The sequence below is a fragment of the Bos indicus x Bos taurus genome, chromosome 4 (assembly GCF_003369695.1).
Source record: "Bos indicus x Bos taurus breed Angus x Brahman F1 hybrid chromosome 4, Bos_hybrid_MaternalHap_v2.0, whole genome shotgun sequence".
NCBI classification, from domain to species: domain Eukaryota; kingdom Metazoa; phylum Chordata; class Mammalia; order Artiodactyla; family Bovidae; genus Bos; species Bos indicus x Bos taurus.
The window spans coordinates 65,315,763-65,338,932 of record NC_040079.1 but is presented as its reverse complement, the minus strand read 5'-3'; the positions used below and the strand labels follow the sequence as shown (position 1 = coordinate 65,338,932).

At 37.9% G+C, this 23,170-nt stretch overlaps 1 protein-coding gene across 1 annotated transcript in view; it reads right to left on the bottom strand.

Annotated features, from left to right (window-relative positions):
* FOXP2 (forkhead box P2) overlaps positions 1-23,170 on the bottom strand; it is a 659,704-nt gene that overhangs the window by 583,022 nt on the left and 53,512 nt on the right. The window lies entirely within an intron of this gene.

Here is a 23,170-nt window from a genome sequence, read left to right as displayed (position 1 = left end):
TTCCAGCAAACTCTGTTTGTATTACTACTTGACAATTTATTTCCCATAAGCAATAAAGTCTATAAACAAATGATAATTGCTTTTTTTTTTCTCCTAAAGAAAGCATTTCAATCATTTATGTTGTTCTACAGCAAGTGAAGATCCCATAAGCAAGTTCTGTTCTGTGGATCAATCAGCTCCAAACCAAAGTAGACATGTTGTTGACTCCAGTGCCTACAAATCCTGCTGCAGGCTCACCAGACGATGAAAACTGAGGTATGCAGTGGGGGGCCCCACACGGCATTCGGTAGCTTCTGGGCATGTCAAACTTCACAACTACCCTACAGTCAATGACAGCAAACACCTTCCCTGTTCTTGCCTCCAAACATAAACTTGCCTCTCTACCCTCCCTCTGAATTACGGGCAGTCTTCCAGAAACAAAGCCCCAGACAGAAGCAACCTCCCATGACTACACAACAGAAATCACAGTTGTCTTTTTGCTGGATTTTATTTAATGTAGGCAATGTTCCAGACTTATTTATAGCTACAAGAGACTGTTACCTCTTGTTTAATAAAATGACAAAACAACAGATTTGCATATGCAAAAGCAGGTGCTGTAACAGGTTTGACACTCTTGACCTAAAGCATGTACAAGAGGTTTATCTGTAACAGCAGTCTCAAAGGTACTGGTGCTCTGATGGGCAGTCAAAACTCCACTATCTGTAGATGCATTTGCTCAAAATGACAATATGAATAAAAACTGATCGATAGACCTTCCCTGTCTTTGTCCATGCACTGAAATCCCAAGATGTGTATATATTGGGCTATTTTATCTATCAGTCCTAGATAACTAAAATAGGAATGTCGACATGCAAAAGTAACGTGTTCAATTGATCATTTCAGAACAGTTCCTTTCACCATGATGACATACTGTGAGAAACTAGGTACTGAATTTTAATCATAGTATTATTTTACAAAGCAAAATTTTCACAGGATTAATAATTTTAGTTGCTCTAATAATGACCTAAATAACTACTCTATTGGATTTCTGCTACCCTAATTGTTTTTCTTAACTATTTTTACATTCAAGGTATAATTTTAGACCTTAAAAATATTGAAATTGTAGGCACAAGTATCTTAATCTCTCTTATTCTGCACTTCAATTTCAAGATATACATTTTTCTGAGATTCTGAGATTACAATTTTTTGTTAAGAGGCTACTTTTTCCCTTGCACGTTAAGGTAAAGAACCCAAATCTGAACATGACCCCTTACTGAACAGAATGACTTGTTTTTGAGTTATATTTGCAGACGGTAGTACCATATGCCCCAAGCTCCAAGTTGGATGCTCTTTCTACGGTTTAATTTGCTTGTCAAAAGATGTTAAAATCACAAACCTACAATGTCTAGATAAACTTAATATCACATATAAAAAAAAAACAATTTCCCTCACTTTCTTTAGAAATAACAAATAACAAATTAACCTAAAATACATGCAAAAGGTTTGTAAAGTTCAAACAACTTCTAAATTATAAATAAAATGACCTGGTGCCACATGACTGAAAAAAGAAAATCACACACACACACACACATATATGAGTTTAAATTACTTATTAAAAGCCAAAATCTTGTCTCTTTTTTGAAGGAACTGAAGTAGCATGAAGTGCACAATTTTCAAGCTGAGTTAGAAATAAATTACTTTAAAAAAAAAAGAAATAAATTACTTTTAAAGAAGAAGTTTCAGAAAAAAGTAATTTAAACCAAACCACAATTCATTATAAAATAAATCTTTCAAATTTGACTGAAATACATTCATTTATTTTAAATATTTTTGTAATTTCTATTTTATATCTTTGAAATTTTGTTTTAACATCAAGGAACCTTAAAATTTTGCTGCAATATTCTTTTGTTTGTAATTTTCTTTTTTCTTTTTCTTATAATGGAGAGATGGCATCATGGGAAGGAAGAAAGTCTACACCTGCAGGCAATTTGTTTAAAATTTTTCTCTTGTTGCTTAAACACTTAAGAATGAAATACCATTTAGAGAAAAACACAAGGGCATCCAGTGGCTGTTTCTCATAACTGACATGAGACATCATCATGACCCCTTCAAAAGCCTTTCCAAATTTTTCAAAACTAAAATTATTTACTCAATAAGTCATAACTACCTTTTGTGAGCCATAGTAATCCATCATGTGAATAAATATTTAGACAATATTTTAAATGTGTGCAATGTACTTGACAGAATTACAACTGTCCTATAAATAGAATCTGATCAAAAACATTCTGCTTGTACAATAAAAGCCCAGCTAGAAACACAGTCAAGGAGAGAAAACTGACATCTAGGAAAACTTCCACAGTGGAAAGTGACCATCAGTGACATAAACCACTGTAGTTTTAAGAAGTTTTAAAAGTTCTTTTTGTTGAAGTAGATCTCATATAAAGAAGATATACCTACCTCAGGCAGATATTAACAAAACTTCTTAAAATGTACCACTTGTAAATAAAGATAACATGTCTATTCAATAAGTAGCATTATACAACAGGGAAAAACCACAAAGTAGCACTATACATACTGACTGACAGGGAGCAAATTCCAAGGTACACTATTAAGCGAAAAAAGCAGGCTACATCAAAGCATATATGTTCATATTACCATTTATGAAAAAGTGACATATAAAGATACATACATCTTTATAACAGACATCAACTATTTCTAGAAGAATACTAAGAAACTGGTGTGACTGATTCCTAAAAAGTGGAAATGGATACTTAAGGCATTGCTTCTCAAACTTTTTCGTGACTACATACACATTAAAAGCAATACCAATTACATGGCACATTGGGACAACCAGAGTGCCATCTGTCACAGGCCCCACCTTGCTTAGCTGGAGTCAAAAACATATCTCATCATATCCTTAAAGTAATTGAGATATAGTAGGCTATGAGATACTATGTATTACCAGTTTTTAATAATTGAACAAGACAAACTGACCAAATGATATCATCTACTCAATCTTTTTGCAGTTTACTTTTTTTTAAACTTTACAAATTGTTTTAGTTTTGCCAAATATCAAAATGAATCCGCCACAGGTATACATGTGTTCCCCATCCTGAACCCTCCTCCCACCTCCCTCCCCAAACTTTATGGAGAAGGCAATGGCACCCCACTCCAGTGCTCTTGCCTGGAAAATCCCATGGACAGAAGAGCCTGGTAGGCTGAAGTCCATGGGGTCGCAAAGAGTCGGACACGACTGAGCGACTTCACTTTCACTTTTCACTTTCATGCATTGGAGAAGGAAATGGCAACCCACTCCAGTGTTCTTGCCTGGAGAATCCCAGGGACGGGGAAGCCTGGTGGGCTGCCGTCTCTGGGGTCGCACAGAATCGGACACGACTGAAGTTACTTAGCAGCAGCAGCAGCAGCACTTTTAATTGCACATTAAATGTTACTCAAATAATCTCTCAATTTTTCTAGTTTTAAAATGCTGCTGATTATAATATTTATAGAGTAACACCAGGAGTCTTCAAATCAGAGTTCCTTGCATTATGTTACACTATGATATGTTTACTATATCTTGAGCATTTAAAAAATTTTAAAGGAAATTATTTTTTCAATCAAGAAAATGGTACTAAAATTCAGTCGAATTGTATCCATTACTCTGCTATATTTTATTTTGATTTTTAACACGTATAAAGCAGGTAAGCAAAAGTCCCATTTGTTAGCTTATGAAGCTCCAGCTTTTATTTTTGACTGAAAAAGGTAGAAACAATTTATCATTTTATTACTTTAATCAATGCAATTTGTTAGATTAAAAATACTTAAAATATAGAGGAAATTAATAATAATAGAATAAATTCTTGGTGGGAGTTAAACAGCTACTGTTGCTGATGTTATTTTAACCTCAATAAATAGTAGATGTATGCTAGACAGGACTTTTTTGTAAAGAAAGTATGTTGTACATTTCAGAAGGACATTTTAGTTGGTTTTCACACCGAACTATATAATAGCTTTTTGTTTCATTAGTTTGTATTAAAAAGTTTATGCTAAGAACCACACTTGCATACACCTGGCGATTTTTTTACTTATGATAATATGTCAGATGATGGAGGTGTTTCAAGGAAAAAGAAGTCAAGATCACTTTTCAGAAAAGTCACAGGTAAAAGATTAGGACTCGGGGTGGGGGGAACAAGAGGAAACTATGTATGATTGGGAAAAAAGTGGACTCAACACTTTCCCCAATGGGATAAAATAAGGAGGATCCAGTGGCACTGAAATATTTCAGGAGTTTTTATTACTGACTCCCATTCTGCCTGTAACACCCAATCATTCAGGCAAAAATATTTGCATGTGCACCATGTCTAGATGCTGTGTTCAGCACTAGGAATTCAGTGATGTTGCCCCACAAGCTGTATAAAAGACTTGGATAGGAGATTGAACCAGAAAACAGTCGCTGTCAAATATTAATTAGACAAGAATTAGTGATGGACCACGCAGAAGCATGGCCTAGAGGAGCAACCCCACATCCAAGGAGCGGTGGCTGCACAGGCACAGGAGGGCAGAGAGGAGCTACTCCACGCTCAAGGTCAGGAGGGGCAGCCATGAGGAGATACCCCTTGTCCAAGATAAGGAGCAGCGGAGCACTTCACTGGAGCAGCTGTGAAGAGATACCCGACGTCCAAGGTAAGATAAACCCAAGTAAGATGGTAGGTGTCATGAGAGGGCATCAGCGGGCACACACACTGAAATCATAATCACTGAAAACTAGTCAATCTGATCACACGAACCACAGCCGTGTCTAACTCAATGAAACTAAGCCATGCCATGTGGGGCCACCCAAGATGGGAGGGTCATGGTGGAGAGTTCTGACAAAATGTGGTCCACTGGAGAAGGGAATGGCAAACCACTTCAGTATTCTTGTCTTGAGAACCCTGTGAACAGCATGAAAAGGCAAAATGATAGGATACTGGAAGAGGAACTCCACAGTTTAGTAGGTGCCCAATATGCTACTGGAGATCAGTGGAGAAATAACTCCAGAAAGAATGAAGGGATGGAGCCAAAGCAAAAACAATACCCAGCTGTGGATGTGACTGGTGATAGAAGCAAGGTCCGATGCTGTAAAGAGCAATACTGCATAGGAACCTGGAATGTCAGGTCCATGAATCAAGGCAAATTGGAAGTGGTCAAACAGAAGATGGCAAGAGTGAACGTCGACATTCTAGGAATCAGCAAACTAAAATGGATGGAATGGGTGAATTAAACTCAGATGACCATTATATCTACTACTGCGGGCAGGAATCCCTCAGAAGAAATGGCGTAGCCATCATGGTCAACAAAAGAGTCCTAAATGCAGTACTTGGATGCAATGTCAAAAACGACAGAAAGATCTCTGTTCGTTTCCAAGGCAAACCATTCAATATCACAGTAATCCAAGTCTATGCCCCAACCAGTAACGCTGAAGAAGCTGAACTTGAACGGTTCTATGAAGACCTACAAGACCTTTTAGAACTAACACCCAAAAAAGATGTCCTTTGCATTATAGGGGACTGGAATGCAAAAGCAGGAAGTCAAGAAACACCTGGGGTAACAGGTAAATTTGGCCTTGGAATACGGAATGAAGCAGGGCAAAGGCTAACAGAGTTTTGCCAAGAGAACGCACTCATCATAGCAAACACCCTCTTCCAACAACACATGAGAAGACTCTACACATGGACATCACCAGATGGTCAACACCGAAATCAGATTGATTACATTCTTTGAAGCCAAAGATGGAGAAACTCTATACAGTCAGCAAAAACAAGACCGGGAGCTGACTATGGCTCAGATCATGAACTCCTTATTGCCAAATTCAGACTTAAATTGAAGAAAGTAGGAAAAACCACTAGACCATTCAGGTATGACCTAAATCAAATCCCTTATGATTATACAGTGGAAGTGAGAAATAGATTTAAGGAACTAGATCTGATAGAGTGCCTGATGAACTATGGAATGAGGTTCGTGACACTGTACAAGAGACAGGGATCAAGACCATTCCCATGGAAAAGAAATGCAAAAAAGCAAAATGGCTGTCTGGGGAGGCCTTACAAATAGCTGTGAAAAGAACAGAGGAGAAAAGGAAACATACAAGCATCTGAATGCAGAGTTCCAAAGAATAGGAAGGAGAGATAAGAAAGCCTTACTCAGGGATCAATGCAAAGAAATAGAGAAAAACAATAGAATGGGAAAGACAAGAGATCTCTTCAAGAAAATTAGAGATACCAAGGGAACATTTCATGGAAAGATGGGCTCGATGAAGGACAGAAATGGTATGGACCTAACAGAAGCAGAATATATTAAGAAGAGGTGGCAAGAATACACAGAAGAATTGTACAAAAAAGATCTTCAAGACCAAGATAATCACAATGGTGTGATCACTCACCTAGAGGCAGACATCCTGGAATGTGAAGTCAAGTGGGCCTTAGAAAGCATCACTATGAACAAAGCTAGTGGAGGTGATGGAATTCCAATTGAGCTATTTAAAATCCTGAAAGATGATGCTGTGAAAGTGCTGCACTCAATATGCCAGCACATTTGGAAAACTCAGCAGCGGCCACAGGACTGGAAAAGGGCAGTTTTCATTCCAATCCCAAAGAAAGGCAAAGCCAAAGAATGCTCAAACTACTACACAATTGCACTCATCTCACATGCTAGTAAAGTAATGTTGAAAATTCTCCAAGCCAGGCTTCAGTAATACGTGAACCGTGAACTTCCAGATGGTCAAGCTGGTTTTAGAAAAGGCAGAGGAATCAGAGATCAAATTACCAACATCTGCTGGATCATTGAAAAAGCAAGAGAGTTCCAGAAAAACAACAATTTCTGCTTTATTGACTATGCCAAAGCCTTTGACTGTGTGGATCACAATAAACTGTGGAAAATTCTTCAAGAGATGGGAATACCAGACCACCTGACCTGCTTCTTAAGAAACCTATATGCAGGTCAGGAAGCAACAGTTAGAACTGGACATGGAACAACAGACTGGTTCCAAATAGGAAAAGGAGTACATCAAGGCTGTATATTATCACCCTGCTTATTTAACTTATATGCAGAGTACATCATGAGAAACGCTGGGCTGGAAGATGCACAAGCTGGAATCAAGATTACCGGGAGAAATATTAATAACCTCAGATATGCAGATGACACCACCCTTATAGCAGAAAGTGAAGAGGAACTAAAAAGCCTTTTGATGAAAGTGAAAGAGGAGAGTGAAAAAGTTGGCTTAAAGTTCAACATTCAGAAAACTAAGATCACGTCATCTGGTCCCATCACTTCATGGGAAATAGATAGGGAAACAGTGTCAGACTTTATTTTTTGGGACTCCAAAATCACTGCAGATGGTGACTGCAGCCATGAGATTAAAAGACGCTTACTCCTTGGAAGGAAAATTATGACCAACCTAGATAGCATATTAAAAAGGAGAGACATTATTTTGCCAACAAAGGTCCATCTAGTCAAGGCTATGGTTTTTCCAGTGGTCACGTATGGATGTGAGAGTTGGACTGTGAAGAAAGCTGAGGGCCGACAAATTGATGCTTTTGAACTGTGGTGCTGGAGAAGACTCTTGAGAGTCCCTTGGACTGCAAGGAGATCCAACCAGTCCATTCTAAAGGAGATCAGTCCTGGGTCTTCACTGGAAGGACTGATGCTAAGGCTGAAACTCCAATATTTTGGCCACCTCATGCAAAGAGTTGAATCTTTGGAAAAAACTCTGATGCTGGGAGGGACTGGGGGCAGGAGGAGAAGGGGACAAAGGAGGATGAGATGGCTGGATGGCATCGCCGACTGGATGGACGTGAGTTTTAGTTAACTCCAGGAGTTGGTGATAGGGAGGCATGGCATGCTGCGGTTCATGGGGTCCCAAAGAGTGGGACACAGCTGAGCGACTGACCTGAACTGAACTGAAAAGGCATAAGAATGAATAAAAAGTAGTAATCCAATCAAGAAGAAATGAAAATCTGAAAGTGGGGTGTAACAAAGACGATGAAGCAAAGAGGACATATCTGATGGACATTTATATTAGTATCTGTTTCACTTTGTCATTAATTAAAAGGAAAACTAAAAATGACTCAGATTTTTTTGGTTTGGTTGTATGTTGTAGATACCACAACAAAAGCAGTCTAGTAGGATTTATCCTGTGGTAGCAGCCGGGAAGATTACCAATGATGCCAACCTCTGCTTCCTCTGTCCCATACAATCCCCTCCCCTGAAGTGTGGGTGGGATCTAGTGCCTTGCTTCTAAGGAGCTTGTTGTTGTTGTTTATTCGCTAAGTTGTGTTGTGACTCTTTTGCAACCCCATGGACTATAGCCCACCCGGTTCCTCTGTCCATGGGATTTCCCAGGCACAAATATTGGAGAGGGAATATGCAAAATGGTGGCATCTCATTTCTATAATTAAGTTTCAAAATAACTCTGATTTCCATTTTTTCACTCTAAGTGCTCACGCTGATGAAAGCCAGTTGCCATGTTGTGAGTTATCCTATGCTTAGGCCCAGGTGAGGGTCCAAATGACAGGTCCAGATCTTTTGTGTGAACAGCAGAAAAATACTGAGGAAATAGTCTCCCAATATTTAAAAGCTATAATCAGGTTCAACAAAGGAGTTACTTACACAAATGATGAATTAGTTACATTTGTTATTTCACGCATATCTTTCCCCTAAAAGTAAGCAAACTTCATTCATCAGTTGCAAACATAAGCTGGCCGTTGATACAAGAGTTCAGCAAAAATCTATGAAAACTTTCAAAACATTTGACAGAGCACTTGAGTTTTCTTGAGGTAAGAATAAAGTGCTTTATAGTAGCAAAGCATCGTTCTTTATATATGTATGTGTTGCTGGCTTTGTATGTGTTTATATCTGACACTGGATAGTTTCTGTAGAGTGGTGAGTTTCATCTGCTTTATATCCAAAGAGTAAGAGAAAGTAAGCCTTGTACCTCCTGCTGCAAAGTCACTTCAGTTCCTTCTCCAATGCATGAAGGTGAAAAGTGAAAGTGAAGTCGCTAAGTCGTGTCAGACTCTTAACAACCCCATGGACTGCAGCCCACCAGGCTCCTCAGTCCATGGGATTTTCCAGGCAAAAGTACTGGAGTGGGGTGCCATTGCCTTCTCCTAGACTTAGGCAATTTATCTGGATTCAGAAACCAATTCATTCATTTTTGGTGGTGCATCTTCTGAAGCAGATACTATGTAACCCTACTGTTTGTTCCCTAATAAATACATGTTGAACTGACATGAATTGATTCCTCTGCTTTACCACCGATAGCTAGTAAGATTCTAAGTCTCATCTTGTACTTTCTTAACTACATACAGTGTTCTGCTCATAGATTCAATGAATGTTTACAGAATGAGTGGATGAATGAAGGAGTCACTCAGTTAATCAGTACAAGCAATGGTAGACTGAGAAGGGTATGAATGATGATGCTTGAAAAGAAAGGGGAAGCAATAAGGGATATTGCTTTAAAGTATGTCATCCACCAAAGGAATTTTATTTGTACACCTTTTAAAATGAAATTTTGGCAGCAATTTTAGAATAGATTTGAACACCATAGAGATAAGAAACTTCGGGAATGCTAATTGATAATAAGACACTATGATGTAAATTCATCATGGTATATAAGGAAAATGATGCTTACTATCATTGCTGTGTGTGACAGGCAGGAAAAACAACAGACAAGTTACTTGGCAACTGGCTGAAACAGCATCATTGTCACCAGTCTTGGAATCTCCAAATTGGAAATGATATTAAAGGTCATCCAGTCCCACAGGAAGCTCGACAGATGGCCATCTAGCCTCTGCCTAACCATTCTAGTCATCATTGCTTTCTGTGGTAGCCAGTTACATAGCTGAATAATATTAGCACTTGTAAGGCTCCTTAAATCTAGCAAAACCTAGCCATGTGAAACTTCTCATTGTCCCTGATTGAATACTTAGAAGTTTTAAAAATGATATCTGCTTCTTACATGCAAAAGTATAGAGGGAATGGTACTGCACATGATAACTGAGGCTTTGGATCTGTGTCACAAATTAGCCACTTGTTAGTTTATTCTTGGTCATTTAACCTCTGAGCTTTACACACACACACACACACACACACACACACACATATATACAACGTAAGGTTGTTATGAGGATCAACAAAGATAATATATGTAACAGGGCTTTGCAAACTATAAAATACTAAAGGTGCTATATTTCATTTTGATAGCCTTTGTATATTGAATATAGCTACTATTTTTCTTGCCCAGGTACATCCACAGTTATCGTTTGAAGTGTTACATGGCTTTGTGCAGAGGGCAGAAGGCACACCTAACCTGTCCTGGCCAATACACTAAATTGCCCCATTTTTAGGAGCAACAGCAAACTATGAAAGAAAACCTCAAGAGAATCTATTCACATTAATAATATTGCTCTGATAAATTAGGCCTTTTAAAATAATTCTTGAAAGTATATTTTCAAATGGCAAAAGATCCTTGATCATATTTGGGATATTGTGGTATACAGTTTAATATCTCCATCTAAATTGAAAGTGGGCTTTTAAAATATAACAATATTTTTTTTTTCTTTCAGAATGCTTTGTCAAGGATACCTCACAGTTACATTAAATTTTATCTTTCATTGACAGCAACACTTGCCTAATAGTTCAGCTAATAAATGATTTCATAACCAATATGGAAAAAGGAAAAGAGGGAAATACCATTTGCTAAGAGCTGACCATATGTCAGAACATACAGAGAGCCTTAAGTGAAGGTGAGGCTATAACAAATGCCAACCAATTCCTTTTGAAGAGATTATTTAAGTTAAAATAAATGGTATAATACCATCTAAAAGTTAAACTCTTACTTTTCCAGACTTTTCTAACTGAAATGAATCTTCTCAAAATTTTTCTAAATATTCCTGGATATCTGAAATTTTAATCCACCTCCACCTCATCTGAAATTCATAGTTTATATATTTACCTGTTAAGTCCCAGTGATTCTCTGGAATTTACAACAGTAAGAAAACTGTTTACCTATAAACAATACTGTTTCTGAAATATCTGTGCTTCCTAAGCATAAAATTGTCAACCAAAAATAGAAGAGTCTGATTTTTTTAAAATACTTTTATAAAATACTAATACATTTCCCAAGTCATTAGCTGAAAAAAAACTTCAGTTTGAGGGACTTTTTCAGGATATAATAGAGGCTCCAGAAGAGTCCCTTATAAGATGCCGTTTTCTCTGTTGGTATATAAAGTGTTTTACTTTTCACAGCAGGGCTTCCCTGGTGACTCATATGGTCAAGAATCTGCCTGCAATGCAGAAGACCTAAGTTCAATCCCTGGGTCAGGAAGAGGGAATGGCTACCTACTCCAATATTCTTGCCTGAAGAATCCCATGGACAGAGGAGCCTGACGAACTATAGCCCATGGAGTCACAAAGCGTCAGACACAACTGAGCAACTAACACTTTACTTTTCACGGCTCTCCATGACTAATGATGGCAAATCACTTAGTGGTACCAGTGATCTTCTTTCCCACTAATGCTGTTTCCTGAGAGTTTGTAGGGAACTTACTCACATAACCCTGCAAGTTCCTGGTCTTCTCTCAGTCTCTTGGTCTTCCACCTCTTTCCAGGAAAGGAAGGGGTAAATTACTTTATTGGGAAACATGGGCCTCTCTTTTTTTCTCGCTTAATTCAGAACATAGATGTGAAAGAAGAATAATTTATTGGGCCACATAAGACATGCTCCCCACTCAGAATAATGAAATTGTCCATGGAAATTCTCAAGAGCAAGATTCAAATAAGTTTAAGAAACTGTAATGCTATCTGTCCTCTATATAATCCAGGTTTCAGTATAAATAGTTTTTTGTAAAAAATCTTAAACAACATGGTGTAGAATCTAAGTACACTTGGGGAAAACACATCGGTGCATGTCAGAGAAAAGAGCTAAAGCACCTGGTGTGTCACAAATATGTTACAGGGATGCCAAGCTGTGGCAGCTCCCTGAGGCATTCTTCCTTCGGGGTGGCAAGAGGGGCCCGGGGCAGCCAGAGTCCTCAGGCCAATCACCACTGGCCACAAGTTAACCCACGGTGAGCTCCAAATACCATCCATCACTTTCTATGCATGTCAGGCATGGATAAAATTGGGAGGCACTACCACAGAAGTAGTAACTGAATAGAAAAAGTTAAGTGTGACAGCTTAGTTACCTGCCCATGGCATGGCAATCCCTCATCAGAATACAATGCGTTGCAGGTATAAAACGATGGACTGCTTGAATGTGGGTTAAATTACAGAATTTTAATACAGTTCACCAAAAAGAAAACACTTGGGCAACTTTCTGGGACCCAAAATAAATATGTCACTAGGCCCTTACTACTCACCATGTGGAAAATATAAACTGGATCACGAGACACATAAAGATTCAAGTCAAGGGCAAATTGTTCACCTCAAATGACAGAGGAGATTTTTTTTTCCTGGGCAGATATTTGTCTCTGCCTATTAGCATCACCTCTACTTGGATTGCAATTATGTAAATATAAAATAATTTTTATGAAAGAAAACTGAGCTCATTGTCAGTTGGACTCCAGAAAACTAAGAATTACTGACTTTATATTATTTCCATGTCACAGAAGAGCACAATAGAAGTCTGCAGGATTATATGTTTTGGAGCTCCTCATACATAAAGTTGTCACACAAACTTGATTTAATGTTCTTAGGCCTCAGTTACTTTATCTGTTATTTGAGAATTACAAAGCCAACAAAATTCAAATGCTATTATAAGAAAGGATGTGGTTAAAAAAAAAAAAAGGAGAAATGCTTTAGAATACTGTAACACAATGGTAACGCTAAATAATGATTATTTTGCCTAAGGTCTTATTGTTGGAGAGTATTTGCTTAGTTACAGAAATACTAGTGAGTTGGGGACTCCAGCAGTTTGTAGAATTTCAGTATATCTGACATATAAAAGATAAAAAGTAGCAGGAAAATGAGCATGAAATAATCATAAATCATAATCTAAAGGAATAAACTTTGTAGTTTCATTTGATATATGTCTTTTTATTGCGCTTTATCACCTACTTATCTGGGCAGAAGCCAAACCTGATGACAAAGGGGAACTGCTTCCTGTAGCTTCACCCAAAACAGTCAATCTCAGCAAAGCCTAATAGTTAAGAGAAGAGGAACCAGAGCTGGGTATTAATGCTTGGGCAAGCCATTTAACTTTTCATTTCTTCATCTCTAACAAGAGAATAACACTACCTACCAAAGAGTTGTTTTAAAAAATTAAGCAAGACATGTAAAATTTTTAAAGGAATTCCTGGCTTAAAGTACTCTCTAAACAGTGTTAGCTACTCTTATTATTTAATCCTACCACAAGCGTCCATCCCTCAATATCCCACCACACCCAATTTAGCCACACTGAGTCCACAGAGGCAGAAATGTTAACATTAAGGTTTTTAAACATTAACTAAAGTCCATATCATGTTCATATTTCCACTGTTTTTACTTAATGTCCTTTTCTTGTTCCAGGATCCCATCCAGGAGACTATGTTGTATTTTGTCGTTATGTCTCCTTAGGCTCACTTTCCTCAGCTGTGATAATTTCTCAAACTGTATTTTATACGATGTCCCTTGGTTGGGATCTGATGTTCTTCTCATTATTAGATTAGGCTTACAGATTTGGGGGGGGGGGGGGCGGGGAGAAGACCACAGTAGAAAATAGCAATTTTCATCACATCATATCAAGTTTATATTCTATGAACATCGTACATCACTTGCATCACTCCTGCTTTTGACCTTGATGATCTGGATGAGGAAAAGTTTGTCAGGCTTCTCTAATGAAGTTACTCTTTTTCCCTTTTCCATACTGTACTCTCTGGAAGAAAATCACCATGTACAGCCCACAATTAAGGAGTTAGGAATTAAGCTTCACCTCCTTGAGGGTGAAGCATTTACATAAATTATCTGAAATTCTTCTCTTCTGGAAACGTCTATTCTCCCACTTATCTATTGAATGCTTTGTCTATATAAGAATAGTATGGACTCACAGAGATGAATTTTATATACTGTGCTTTTCTTGAACATTTTCTTATTTTCTGGCATTATAAGAGTTCCAGCTGCATCTCATGTATTTCCTGCCCCAATCTGAGAACAAGCCCCATTTCTTCAAGGATCCCTGGTTCTTTTTTTAGGAGAAAAGTGTGAGAAACCAAGGTATAGAAAATAAGTACGCCTATTGCTTTTAGGCCGTCTCAACTGACAAAACAAGGAAATAAGTGTGTATACTAACCAATGTATATGCAAATATCTGTAAACACCTCTATCTGTAGTCATCTGCATCTACATTAAGCTAAAGTTTGTTTTAAGCTAAACCTAAAGTCTATGCCTCCAACTCCATTACCACATGGGTCACTCTAGCCCCCTCCCCTTGCTTATCCACAAACTCTAAAACAAACTTGTGATTAATACCTTGTCCCATTAAAATACTTCATAAATAAGATACTTTTTTTCACTAAAACTTCCTGAACTTCTCCATGTGAAACAAAACTTTTCAGCCAGAGTATACCTTAAACAGAACTGAACAAATCTCAAAAATTCTACAGTGTAAAGTGTCCAGTAGTTATACTGAAAGCACCTCTCAATCACTGGTCTTGGTGAGTACTTCAGGAACAGAAGTTTATTGAAATGATGTCTCTTATCTAAAATTACTTAAAGAAAACCCTCGTTTACTTACTCATAATACTTGTCACAGGTAGCCCAATGTGTATCCTCTAAATGTAAATGTCAGATACTTACTTACAGATTCACAATAATGAATTCACTCAATATTTGTGATATACGCCTTTAACTATCTTAATCTCTGTTTCCATATCCTTATAACTCATATATCATTCCCTCTGCTATCCTCCTTAGCACAGAAAAATATTCCTAACAAATGGATATTTGAGTATCAATAACAAATACTTCAGTACAAGACTACTAAATAATTCAAACTGGTGTTATTTTATTAAGTTTTAGAATAAAGCATGATAAATATTGATGAAAGGCAAACTCATAAAACTCATTAAGTTTTTCAAGTATTATTTTATTTTAAAACTAGTAATTTAAAATTTATGAATGAGGTTTATATCCCTCAACATTTTCAGCAAACATCAGTTATTTGGATTTTTAAGGCTGGGCTATATACAATCTCCAAGGAATAACAGTAAGTTCTGATTCACTAAGAAATGTGTTTGTACATGTGCTTAGTCACTTCAGTCATGTTCAACTCATTCCAGCCCTATGTACTGTAGCCTGCCAGGCTCCTCTGTCCATGGGATTCTCCAGGCAAGAATACTGGACTGGGTAGCCATTTCCTACTGCAGGGGATCTTCCTGACCCAGGGATCAAACACATGTCTCCTGCAACTCCTGCGTTGCAGGCTGGATTCTTTAAAGCTGATTCTTTACTGGATTCTTTACTGCTGAGCCCCTGCGGAAGCCCTAAGGAATAATATGAGCTTATTGTTGTTCATGGTACGGTGCTGGAGAATATGTCTAAAGACAATAGTCTCTAGCTTCTAGTAGATATAGTAGAAATTAGCCAAAATAGAATAAAATTTTCTAATTATTTATCACCAAGCTTCCCTGGTGGCTCAGAGGGTAAAGCATCTGCCTATGATGCGGGAGACCCAGGTTCGATCCCTGGGTCGGGAAGATCCCCTGGAAAAGGAAATGGCAACCCACTCCAGTATTCTTGCCTGGAAAAACCCATGGACAGAGGAGCCTGGTGGGCTACAGTCCACAGGGTCACAAAGAGTCAGACATGACTAAGCGACTACACACACAGAATAAAATTTTAGAATGTACATATAATTAATTTATAACAGGCTTTATTTTGTTGTTACTTCTAGCGTTACTTCTAAATCTGCTTTTGGTTTTTTGTTTTTTGTTTTTTTTTTCCTGATGGCTCGCTTAGGTTCACTTACCTAAGTATCCTTACAACTCTTGGAAGACAATCTGAGGACCATTTTCTCAAAAAGGGAAACTATATCCCCAAAAGGCTATTGCCCAGTTTTGGAAAGCAACAAAATGTAAGTCTTGCAAACTTTTTTATTAAAGAAAAGCTAACTTTTATTATATCACTATAATCATTTACTTTTACTATATAAAAATATTTTACTAAATTTTACTGTATAAACATCATCAGATTTTAGGTATATTTCTATTCAAACTTTATCAAATCTTAAAATTCTGAATTCTGTCAATAAAATGAATGTAAAAATTGAAATACAAATTAATTCAAACAAGCATATCTTAAATAGCTAAGTGCAGTTCTTCAAAAGGGTAAGCTAGAGTTGACATAGATATTTAACACAAAGTTTTTCAGAAATAAAAACACAAAGAACAAAATAAAACTAACTGAGGAACACTGAGACTGGAGGACAGACAGATGTATCATGAAAGTTGCAGTGTAACACATGGATTAAGGTTCACAGTTGCAGAATGACATCTACACACCACTATATTTATATAGATAATCAACAAGAACCTACTGCATAGCACAGGGAACTCTGCTTGATATTCTGTAATAACCTATATGGGGGGAAAAACAAAAACGAATAAATGTCCCTTGGACAGCAAGAAGATCCAACCAATCCATCTAAAAGGAAATCAACCCTGAATATTCACTGGAATTATGCTGAAGCTGAACCTCCAATACTCTGGCCACCCGATGTGAAGAGCCAGCTTATTGGAAAATACCCTGATGCTGGGAAAGATTGAGGGCAGGAGGAGAAGGGGGGCAACAGGGGATGAGATAGTTGGATACTATCACCCACTCAATGGACATGAGTTTCAGCAAACTCCAAGAGATAGTGAAGGACAGGGAAGCCTGGTGTGCTGCAGTTCATGCAGTAGCGAAGAGCCAGGCATGACTTAGCAACTAAACAACAATGTATATATGTAACTGAATCATTTTTTTTTTTTTTGGTATACTTGGACCAAATATCACATTGTTTATCAACTATCCTTCAATATAATTTTTCTTAAAGGTATACAGTTGCAGTAACCTAACCTCCAGAAGTAGTGGGGGTATGTCAGGACCAGATTCTAGCCAAACCTTACTATTTCAGTTTCTTCTGGCACTCCTGAATGGTTTATGTCGCTGATGGGGCATCTTGTTTGGTTTTACATTGGAAAAGAAGAGGGAATATTGCATACATGAAAGACATTCTCGTTGTGTTGTAAGAAAGTCATAATTACCTATAAAATTTCTTTAACAGATATGAAGCATATCTTTCTCTACTTATTAGTGAATTGAGCGGAGATGTAGAAAAGAATTGTTATGTGGGGAAAGGCACATTAAATCTACAGGCACTGCCAGCATTTATAGATGAAATAACGTAGATTTTGCAGATAATCAACTTTTTCAAAATCAAAGAGAAATTTAAAATATAGATTTCTCTTTGATCTAATACATAACACCATGTGTGTAATTGAATATATTGCTCTATATATTTTAAATTTCAAAGCTACTCTCACTTTATATTTACCAACAAGCAATATATAATTAAATCATCTTTAAATTTCTCTTACATATTTTTCATCCAAGCAGAAATAAGTTTATTTGTCCCTTTGAGACTTTACTTTTAGAGTATGAAAGTGTGAAAGAAGCTGAACAGGACGTGAATACATGTTCTAAAACCCATACTGCTCATAATAACAAAGAAAAAAATCTTAGTACATCTTGCACAGCCAATTGCAATGAAAACAGCACTTTGGTGTGTTATTCTAGTTCCACTCATATTTCTTTACCTATTTTTTTTAATTTGCCTTTTCCAAAAAACAGGCTTTAGTGCCAACCTGAAAGAAATGGCACTGATGATCAAGAATACAAGATTAAAATTTTATCATAAATTAAATTTCTACTTGGTCATCAAATTAGCAGCAAGATTAAAAATGATAGTATCTATCATTCTATCAAGTATAAATGATTCTAGTGAAAATCAATAAAATGTGTATCCACTGCTAAAAGAATTTAAAATAACTCTTCTGGGGAGAAATTTGGCAATGTTTCCCATGTGCTGCTCTATAGCTCTACCTCTAGAAATACACACTAATGAAATACTCAAACCTTGGAAAAAATATATGTAGAAAATTGTTAATAATAGCTTTATTTACAATAATGAAGAGCTAAAAGTAGCCTAACATTATAGAGAGAATCTGATAACTGCAGTGTATATTTATATATGGTATGTTATATATGATCTAAAGATTGTCAGTAAATGACATTTGGAGGTTATTTGAACTCAGAAGGAATAGTATAGGAGTGAAGACTTCTAGAATGGGGATGTGAGAAACTACTGGAAACCTCTCACTAGGAGAGATATCTATTAGTTGATCAAAATTAACAATTATCAAAAGTCTCTGGAAAAATGTTAAGTTAAACAAATATCCATCAACAGATGAATGGATAAAGAAATTGTGCTACATATATATAATGGAATATTACTTAACCATAAAGAGGGATGAATCAGCATCAGTTGAACCAAGGTAGATGTTCCTCAGTTACGTTATGTTCAGACATGTCTGACTCTTTGGGACTCCATGGACTGCAGCATGCCAGGCTTCCCTGTCCATCACCAACTCCTGGAGCTTGCTCAAACTCAGGTCTATCAAGTTGGTGAGGCCACACAACAATCTCAACTTCTGTCGTCCCCTTTTCCTCCTGCCTTCAAGCTTTCCCAGCACCAGGGTCTTTTCCAATGAATCATTTCTTCACATCAGGTGGCCAAAGTATTGGAGTTTAAGCTTCAACATCAGTCCTTCCAATGAACACTCAGGACTGATCTCCTTTAGGATGGACTGGTTGGATCTCCTTGCAGTCTAAGGGACTCTCAAGAGCCTTCTCCAACACCACAGTTCAAAGTATCAATTCTTCAGTGCTCAGCTTTCTTTATAGTTCAACTCTCACATCCAAATATGACTACTGGAAAAGCCATAGCTTTGGAAAGACAGACCTTTGTTGGCAAAGTGATATCTCTGCTTTTTAATATGCTGTCTAGGTTGGTCATAGCTTTTCTTCCAAGGAGTAAGCGTCTTTTAATTTCATGGCTGCAGTCACCATCTGCAGTGATTCTGGAGCCCCAATAAATAAAGTCTGACACTGTTTCCATAGTTTCCTCACCTATTTGCCATGAAGCAATGGGACCAGATGCCATGATCTTCGTTTTCTGAATGTTGAGTTTTAAGCCAACATTTTCACTCTCCTCTTTCACTTTCATCAAGAAACGCTTTACTTTGTCTTTGCTTTCTGCCGTATGGGTCGTGTCATCTGTATTTCTGAGGTTAATGATATTGCTCCTGGCAACCTTGATTGCAGCTTGTGTTTCATCCAGCCCAGCATTTCTCATGATATACTCTGCATATAAGTTAAATAAGCAGGGTGACAATATACAGCCTTGATGTACTCCATTTCCTATTTGGAACCAGTCTGTTGTTCCTTGTCCAGTTCTACCTGTTGCTTCCTGACCTGCATACAGGTTTCTCAAGAGGCAGGTCAGATGGTCTGGTTTTCCCATCTCTTGAAGAATTTTCCACAGTTTGCTGTGATCTGCAGAGTCAAACTGGAGAAGGAAATGGCAACCCACTCCAGTACTCTTGCTTGGAGAATCCATGGAGGGAGGAGCCTGGTGGGCTACAGTCCATGGGGTCACAAAGAGTCGGACACGACTGAGCGACTTCACTCACTCACTCACACAGTCAAAGGCTTTGGCGTAGTCAATAAAGCAGAAGTAGATGTTTTTCTGGAACTCTCTTGATTTTCCAATGATCTAATGGATGTTGGCAATTTGATCTCTGGTTCTTCTGCCTTTTCTAAATCCAGCTTGAACATCTGGAAGTTCACGGTTCACATACTGTTGAAGTCTGGCTTGGAGAATTTTGGCATTATTTTGCTAGTGTGTGAAATGAGTGCAATTGTGCAGTAGTTTGAACATTCTTTGGAATTGCTTTTCTTTGGGATTGGAATGAAAATTGACCTTTTCCAGTCCTGTGTCCACTGCTGAGTTGTCTAATTTTGCTGACATATTGAGTGCAGCACTTTCACAGCATCACCTTTTAGGATTTGAAATAGCTCAACTGGAATTCCATCACCTTCACTAGCTTTGTTCGTAGTGATGCTTCCTAAGGCCCACTTGACTTCGCATTCTAGATTGTCTGGCTCTATGTGAGTGATCACACCATTATGGTTATCTGGGTCATGAAGATCATTTTTGTATAGTTCTGTGTACTTTTTCTACCTCTTCTTAATATCTTCTGCTTCTGTTACATCCATACTATTTCTTCTTTTATTGTGCCCATCTTTCCATGAAATGCTCCCTTGGTATCTCTAATTTTCTTGAAGAGATCTCTAGTCTTTCCCATTCTATTGTTTTTCTCTATTTCTTTGCATTGATCCCTGAAGGAGGCTTTCTTATCTCTCCTTGCTATTCTTTGGAACTCTGCACTCAGATGGGTATATCTTTCCTTTTCTCCTTTGCCTTTCACTTCTCTTCTTTTCTCAGCTATTTGTAAGGCCTCCTCAGACAACCATTTTGCCTTTTTGCATTTCTTTTTCTTGGGGATGGTCTTGATCACTGCCTCCTGTACAATGTCACAAACCTCCATCCATAGTTCTTCAGAGACTCTGTCTATCAGATCTAATCCCTTAATCTATTTGTCACTTCCACTGTATAATTGTAAGGGATTTGATTTATATCATACCTGAATGGTCTAGTGGTTTTCCCTACTTTCTTCAATGTAAGTCTGAATTTTGTAATAAAGATTTCATGATCTGAGCCACAGTCAGCTCCCAGTCTTATTTTTGCTGACTGTATAGAGCTTCTCCATCTTTGGCTACAAAGAATATAATCAATCTGATTTTGGTATTGACCATCTGGTGATGTCCATGTGTAGAGTCTTCTGTTGTTGAAGAGGGTGTTCGCTATGACCAGTTTGTTCTCTTGGCAAAACTCTGTTAGTCTTTGCCCTGCTTCATTTTGTACCCAAGGCCAAATTTGCCTGTCATTCCAGGTATCTCTTGACTTCCTACTTTTGCATTCCAGTTCCCTAGAATGAAAAGGACATCTTTTTTGGATGTCAGAATTTGCAACAATTTGCAAGAATTTTGCGAGTTAGGATTTTGTGAGAATTTTGGAGTTCTCTCAGGAGAAGATGACCACACATTCTTCTCCACCGTCTTGCACCATGCACCAGATGATCTTAGAGCCTGTTATATAGAGTGAAGTAAGTCAGAAAGAGAAAAGTATCATATATGAACACGTACATACAGAATCTAGAAAAATGGTACTGATGAACCTATTTGCAGGGCAAGAATGGAGACACAGATGTTGAGAACAAATTTGTGGACATAGCAAAGTAAGGTGAGGATGAAATGAATTGAGATAGTAGCACTGAAGTATGTACATTACCATGTGTAAAACAGATAGCTAGTGGGAAATTGCTGTACAACACAAGGAGCCCAGCCCAGTGCTCTGTGATGACCTATAGGATGGGGAGGAGACTCAAGAGGGAGGGGATATATGTATACTTATGGCTGATTCACATTGTTCTGTGGCAGAAACCAACACAACATTGTAGAGCAATTATCTTCCAATTAAAAGTAAATTTTTTATTTTTTTTTAATCTCTGGAGAAGAGTCAAAAGATATGCAACCACAAGGGAACTTACTCAACCAAATCTACCAAAACTCAGTAAGAATTGTGGATTTCCAGCCAGGATAAGCTGCCAGCCAATTCTAGATGAACTTGCAGCCAAATAACAGTGTCCATCTCTCCCAGCTTCTATCTGGAATCAGACATTGGTGAATATTGGCAATCTCATTTCCACAGTGCTGCAGAAAGCCTACACCAGTCACGTGGAAGCAGCTGGGTGGTGGTGCCTGTTCACCCACCCCCAACTCCCATGAATCAGGGAAGATTTGGGAGGCATAGTAGTAAAGAGTGCTGGCCCCCAGCCCCACACAGCTCCTTACTACAGGAAAGCAGCCCCTGGGGCTTAGCAGCTGAGTGGCAGCTCCCAAACAGCAGTAAAAAATCCCTCATTTCCAAGAAGCTAGATAAGGGGGAAATGGCAAGAGAAGGGAACTGTACAGAGAGGCAAGAATAAGATAACAAAGAATTCTGAAATTTCATATTATAGACACTGTTCTACTCTTTAAACATTAGAAGCCATAGGAAAAGCCTAACAAGGGGAATGACATTATTAGATTTATATGTGGAATGATTAGGTTATTCTGGAAGTAAAGATTGGTGGGAGAAGGTGAGAAGAGAAGTTAAGAAATCTGGTGAGAGGCTTGGATTAACAAACTAGGAAAAGGAAGTGGATATAAAAAGAGTAGAGACAAAAAATATTTGTCCAGTGATCATGTATTTCATTGTCCAAAGAGGTTCTCTGTAGAGGGAGAGTGGGGCACTCTGAGTTACTCTGGGGCCAGGCATAAACTGGGACTGCTCTGGCCACACTGAGGCATTCACTCTGCCTGGATAAGAGAAATCCTTGGCCTGTTTCTTTCTTTTGGTGATCCTTCCTAGCCTCACATTGTCTCAAATAATATCTATGTGCTAATTTACAAATGTTTCTCTAGAGCTCACATCTCTGCTCTAAATTCCATGTTCCTATATCCAATTTCCTATTTACTGTCTACAATCAGATATCTAATAGAATTCCCAAACCTATCCAAACTTTAATTTTTAATGTTTCTCCCCAAATTCCCTCTCTATGGTCTTCCCCAACTCAGAAAAAAAGGAAATACTATCAATTTTCAGGCAGAAACTCTGAATCCACTTTGATTCCTGCCTTTGCCTCAAACACCACATTCAATCTGTCAGTGAATCCTGTTGGCTAAATCTTCAAAATACATCCAGAATTTGATCCCTTCCCTCACCTACACTATGATTACCACTCTTATCCAAGCTCCTACAATCTCTTGTTTGAATTCTTGCAATAAATTCCTAACTAGCTTCATCTTTGCTCCTTCCTTGCCTTCATCCCTACCTCTCTACAGGTTATTTTCAACACAGCAGCCAGAGTGATTCTGTCAAGAGGGAAATGATACTGTATTAATCATCTACTCAATGTTCTAGAGTAGCTCACAAAGCCCTATGTTCTCTATCCCTCAATCCCCAATTCTAGCTCCT